Source organism: Poromitra crassiceps, assembly GCF_964638095.1.
Source record: "Poromitra crassiceps genome assembly, chromosome: 1".
In the NCBI taxonomy this organism is placed as follows: domain Eukaryota; kingdom Metazoa; phylum Chordata; class Actinopteri; order Beryciformes; family Melamphaidae; genus Poromitra; species Poromitra crassiceps.
In genome coordinates, this window is record NC_139623.1 from 108,637,984 (window position 1) to 108,644,093 (window position 6,110).

A 6,110-nucleotide genomic window follows, 5' to 3' on the forward strand; every position below is an offset into this window, starting at 1 on the left:
CTATCACACGTAACAATGTTATTACTGCATGGTGAACTATCACACGTAACAATGTTATTACTGCATGGTGAACTATCACACGTAACAATGTTATTACTGCATGGTGAACTATCACACGTAACAATGTTATTACTGCATGGTGAACTATCACACGTAACAATGTTATTACTGCATGGTGAACTATCACACGTAACAATGTTATTACTGCATGGTGAACTATCACACGTAACAATGTTATTACTGCATGGTGAACTATCACACGTAACAATGTTATTACTGCATGGTGAACTATCACACGTAACAATGTTATTACTGCATGGTGAACTATCACACGTAACAATGTTATTACTGCATGGTGAACTATCACACGTCACAATGTTATTACTGCATGGTGAACTATCACACGTAACAATGTTATTACTGCATGGTGAACTATCACACGTAACAATGTTATTACTGCATGGTGAACTATCACACGTAACAATGTTATTACTGCATGGTGAACTATCACACGTAACAATGTTATTACTGCATGGTGAACTATCACACGTAACAATGTTATTACTGCATGGTGAACTATCACACGTCACAATGTTATTACTGCATGGTGAACTATCACACGTAACAATGTTATTACTGCATGGTGAACTATCACACGTAACAATGTTATTACTGCATGGTGAACTATCACACGTAACAATGTTATTACTGCATGGTGAACTATCACACGTAACAATGTTATTACTGCCTGGTGAACTATCACACGTAACAATGTTATTACTGCATGGTGAACTATCACACGTAACAATGTTATTACTGCATGGTGAACTATCACACGTAACAATGTTATTACTGCATGGTGAACTATCACACGTAACAATGTTATTACTGCATGGTGAACTATCACACGTAACAATGTTATTACTGCATGGTGAACTAACTCACACGTAACAATGTTATTACTGCATGGTGAACTATCACACGTCACAATGTTATTACTGCATGGTGAACTATCACACGTAACAATGTTATTACTGCATGGTGAACTATCACACGTAACAATGTTATTACTGCATGGTGAACCATCACACGTAACAATGTTATTACTGCATGGTGAACTATCACACGTAACAATGTTATTCCTGCCAGTTCATTTTTGAAGTATCTTCTCACTGAGCATCAAACCTCAGTAGTTAGTAGGCGTCATCCTTCCTTGCAGATAGCAGCTCACCACATTCACACTTCACCCACTGATGAGTGAATCCTTCAGAATATTAGATCAAATATCCTCAGCATTTGTTAACAGGCTCCCTCTCTCTTGAATGCAATGTTTTCAATTAGTGGCTGATCCTTCATTTTGGGCTAATATTAAGGCCCACGCCAGCTCTAATTGAGTAGGCCGGGTGGCAGGGTGGCATGTGCATTGACGTGGGGACAATGTGCCGGCGTGGCGCTCCTCATTAGCCCGCCCGTGCCGTACACCTGGAGTTCGTTCAGAGCACGGGGTCAGAGGTCACAGGAATTTGTACAATAATTATTGACAAGCAGATGTTATCAAATCATTTATGGTAATGCAATCACAATAAATGGCTTTGTGCAGATGAGCGGAGGGGGAGGAAGGTTATGCGAGAGGGGGAGCAAGGAGGGACATTTATACAAAGCTGCTGGAGTGATATAAGGCTACGGGCCGGCTATGATCGTAGAGTAATGTATACTATGTCACCACCTGCATGCAAGATACATGTTTACGCATAAAGCATGCATGCATGCGTGCACACACACACACACACACACACACACACACACACACACACACACACACACACACACACACACACACACACACACTGTGAATGCTAGAGAATGGTGGCTAAAGCCGCTTTTGTAGTCTTTCTCTAGTGCTTTGTTAACTGAAAATTCAGCAAAATCAAAAGCTGAAAAATTACCTATTTAGCACATTTTAGCGCAGATTTCTATTGATTCTCTATAGGAAACCGGTGTGATGTTATGCCGCACGTACATCATTTTCCTTCTGTCTGTAGACCCACCATTTTAGTCTTTTAGGTATTTTTGCTAGCTGCTTTTGCTCGTAACACCGCTGTTTGATTATAAAAAATCACCTCAATGCCCAACATAAGGAGGCTCCTCACAAACAAAATATAAGGAACTGAAAGGGGGTTGGGGGGGGGGGAGGCTAGGTGTCTTTACATATATTGTGATTTGCTATAAGACACCCTATCTGTCTCTCGAAATGTGTCAGGAATTACCGCCAATTCCAAAAACATGCATTACCCCCCTCCTTAGGTGCGATAGTTCTTTTTACGGCAGGCAAATATCGCAGCGAAACACGGCTGTGTGAGGCAGCTAACCTGGCAGCTGGTGGAGAATCACCCTGCACAGGAAGAAAGCAACCATGTTATCATGCACACACATGTGGCCTGGGTAAAGATTAAGCCGTATTCATCCCTGGCTGCTTCCCTCTCTCCTGCCTCAGTCCATCACAAGATATGGCAGCCGTTCAGCCAGGAAGCCAGGAGAGGTGCCACAGATTTCACGGCGTTCCCAAATCGGGCCGTCTGGAGACGCGGGCGAGGAGCGCCGCAACTCGCCTCCTCGGCTTTCCCACAGATCATAAGCTCCGCTCCGATGCCGCGGGTTTGGAATTTTGTCGGATTGGGAGCGTCGATGCTAACAGAGACCCCCCCCCCCCCCCCCCCCCTCCGCCCTAACACTAACACACACGCCCTAACGCACACACACACATACCCCCAATACAATCTCCTGTTGTGTGCATGGAATTGGGAATGATCTGCTGATTCATGCTTTCTGAGCACTATTGTTCGGCAGCGTGTTAATATTTGCTGGGAGTTTTTTTTCCAGGGGAGTGGATTTACTTGAATGAAAGAAAGAGTGGAAGAAAGAAAACGATCATTTAGCATGGAGAAGTGAGGGATCACGGCATGTCCCCGCTGACATGTTACATGATCAGTGAATGGGCTGGGGGGCTCACGCTGTACTGTTGGCCTTGACTTGGGAGAGAGGCTTACACCCCTAGAGCTACTTAGGGGCCTCTCACCGCTAAGCCGCTAATAATTCCTGCAGGTCGCTTAAAAAAGGGACACACAAAGGCGAAAGTCATGAATGGCTGCTGTATGGTAATATATCAGCCCGCCATAACAATGAAGGCCTCTAGGTATGGCTGCTGGGCCCAAACAAGATGGGCCAAATTATCTCCCTCGTGTTAATTAAATTAATGATTAAAAAAAAAATTGTACAGCACTTTTCTTAACAATGTGTTATTGAGCTGCAAAATAAAAAGACATATTAAGAAGCAGCCGTGATGAAGGCAAGACTTTTATTGTTCCATCAACACCTATAGCTCGTTACGAATCGCTTGACGAAATGCAGAAGCAATTATGATCACGGTTATTTAGTTCAATGTAATTACATAAGTTTACAATCTCAAAATTCCAATCATGTCGTGCATACCTTGCAGTTGCAGCCATGTCAGTCATAACTACTGCATAATTGTCATATATAAACGGTTAAATGTATAAAACAGAATGTGCACGACATGAATAAGATTTGATGTTTGCTAATTTACACCTGCGATTAACTGACAATTCGAGACACACACTTTTGAGGTTGTTTGGTCATAAGGAATGACAATAAGAAGCTCAATTTCTCTACACTTTATGACACTTTGGTTTGCACTTTTTACAATAACCACAGGCTGTTAAAGGGGGGAATTATTTCATTTATTGATGTAAATTTATTGCAGAACTTGGTGATAAAACGATAATGTATTTGGTCTAAACTTTTTGATGGTGCCATTGAAAAACCCGATAGGGTTGCCTTGAGATGGCTCAGAAGCGATGCCAAAGGAGCCAGGTAATCACAATGGTGTATCCAGGCATAAACCATTAGCTAACCCGTCTGGATATTCAAGGTGATGCCGCGCCATTTGTGTTGTGCTTCCTACATCCTCGCTTCAGCACACACAGATGAGGGGGGCCGTGGTGATTCCAAAGTGGTTTCCCTGTGTCAGTCGTTTTTTATTCTCCAAAAAGCCACTGGTGCAGCGTATTAGTCATAATTTATGTTTATCATCCCTTGTACCCCGATTGACTTCAACAAAGCGTTTAACGTTTTAAGCTGCTGCGTATGGCCTCTTTAATAGCTATTCTGCATGGAGGAGCACTTTAAAGACTTTAAATCATCTCTCTGGACAAACACTAATGAATTATGTCACCATAAGTGCAATTCAAAAGTGCACGGGAAGAAGTGGTGGTAATTAACTGGAGATTTGAATTATCAGAAGGAGGCTCCTTCAAAGTCTAACAAGACTCAGAGGGAGGAGGACGGTGGGACATGCAAGTCATTACATATATGAGGCCACTGGACCAAAAACTCCAAGCTTTTAATGAAGAGTTGCATTACAAAATGATAAATGATTACCGGTATGTTGATAATATGGGCTGTAAGAAAATCACAGTCAAAACTAAATGTGGAACTTTTAAAGCAGTGGTTCTCAAAGGGGGATCCAGGGACCTTGAGGGGTCCTTGTGGGGGTTCCAGCTGGTCCCCATATAGATGGTTTTAACTTTAACATTCTAAATTGAACCTCAGCTCACTTCCTGTTGCAGTGTTTGCTAGCACAATAGGACAGGACTGTCAGGACTAATAGGACAGGACTGACAATTCTGTGAAAACTGTATGCAAAAAGGGGAATAATTAATTTTCACTATAATTCCATGCAAGTAACACAATGACAGAATGTATGACTATTTTGGTTGTGAGTTTCATACACTTTCTGTAATAAAACATCTAAAAGTAGAAATCTTATCAGACGGGGGACCCTGGGACAAAAGCCTATCAAATCCATGGTCTTATTAGGGGTACTTGACGTGAAAAACTTTTGTTGACAAAATAACACTTAACAAGCTTTAGACCTTGAGTAATAATTTTCAGGCAATGATCCCCCCCACCCCACCCAAATTACATGGCATTTTTTAAATTAAGTGTTTTTGATGCTATAAATATGTGTTTCTGGGAGGTTTTCCTAAACAAAGAAAGCTCTGCCAAACAGTAATGTTTATATTGAGGACGTGCAGCTAGATTGTTGATGGTCATGAATTAATCAAATGTTTGGTTTGTGTCTTGCATGTGTGTCTCAGGGTGAACAATAGCCCCCTCTTGTATCTCTGTTGCTACATGTGGTCTTTTAATAATGCATCACCCTTCCTGCAGTTTAAAGCTCACTTGCACACTCAGTTTCACCAATAAGCAGAACATATTGGATGCACCCTTTAAATGCAAGAAAGAGACACTACCCCACAACAGATAGGCTTAGCTGTTATGAGAAAGATATTTGTCATGATTTTAAGTGAGGCCGACTGGCTGCAAATAGCACCAGCTATGGAGTTAGCAGAAATATGCATTAAAAGCTGCTGTAATTTAATCTCTTCTTTTTTTATCATAATTACTGTCATTTTATTTCATCAAGTTTGCATTGATGGAGCCAGTGACATGCAGTGAAGGTTCCTCTCACCACAGTGTGTATATTTATGTCTCCAGACGTAAGCAGGTCCATTACGAATGTCCTGAAATCAGAATATTTATTCCAGTAAAAATATCCTCATTCAAAACCATTAAAAATGCAACAAGCTGTGGGTTTTTCACACACACAAAAAGGCTGAAATATGGCATGTGAGAAATATGCAAGGTGGCCGTCTTACAGAAGGTGTAGAGGTGGGATAAATTTAATTAGAGCTTCAAATATTCATTTGGCAAATATATCAAGGTTGGAAACACAGGCCCAGAAATGGCAAGCCAGGCTGGCAGGCGCTCACAATATGGGATGGCAAATGACAGTAATCCACGAAAAGAGACCAGACATTTATAGAATTTATAGAGAAGGACTCGCGATTCCAGATCTCTGATGTTTGTGGGATTTGTTCATTGGCATGATAAATGTAGAAAAAAATATATAATAACACGAACCTGTTTTTCCCACTACTTTGGATGCTAAATTCAATTTTGGTTAATTATTGAGCCACATAGCCTATAACACATTTTTGCAAGTTGTGAAGTTGTTTTCCCCAAAAATT